Source organism: Lithobates pipiens, unplaced genomic scaffold (genome assembly GCF_037356315.1).
Source record: "Lithobates pipiens isolate NorthernLeopardFrog02 unplaced genomic scaffold, aLitPip1_a1.2 Scaffold_8, whole genome shotgun sequence".
Lineage (NCBI taxonomy): Eukaryota > Metazoa > Chordata > Amphibia > Anura > Ranidae > Lithobates > Lithobates pipiens.
Genome location: NW_027507903.1, coordinates 685,908,066 through 685,908,781, shown reverse-complemented (window position 1 = coordinate 685,908,781; position 716 = coordinate 685,908,066).

Genomic DNA, 716 nt, shown 5'->3' with positions numbered 1-716 from the left:
CTTTGCCTGGTCTGAAGTGACTTCAGGACACCTGTAAAGGGGTGCATGTATGTTTGGTATATCACAGAACGGGGTTTACTTCTGGGGACAAAAGAAGTTAGGAAAGATGAAGTACACATGTCTAACATGCACTGAAGCTATTCCAAGGAGGCTTTATTGCTATTGACTACAATACTAGTGTAGCGACGGCTCCTGAAGAGCACGGGCTATGTGTTTTTCAAAGTTAGTTATGCCTGAACTGCAGTTTGGTTTGGGTACAATTGTCTAAATTTAGACTTCAGCATCAGTCTGACTGGACTGTGAGATGTTCAGCCTGGCCACGGGGGGAACTGTCTCTTCTGGCAGGCATGGAACTATGGTCTGGTTAGGTGCTTAAGTTACTCTCTCTTGGTGCTCACCCAGTCGGAGTGGTGCTCTCACTGTGCTTTCTGGGGGAGGGTATTTAAGATGCGGATGTCGCGTGGTTTGGTGTTCCGGTCAAGAATGATGTACTGGCTTCATGGTCCTGGTCCTCCTGACCAGCCCCCAGGAAGGCTATGGCCTGGGGTGCGGATCCACCTGATTTTGATGTCTCGGGGCTGGCTAGCCCGAGCCAAGGAAACTAAAGAAGGATTCTGAGGTGGTTGGGTTCCGTCTCCGGTTTGGGAGAGATCCAGTGACTTCAAGCATTCCAGGGGAGGACTCTTCAGAAGACCACGTACAGGTTGGTTTCTTAG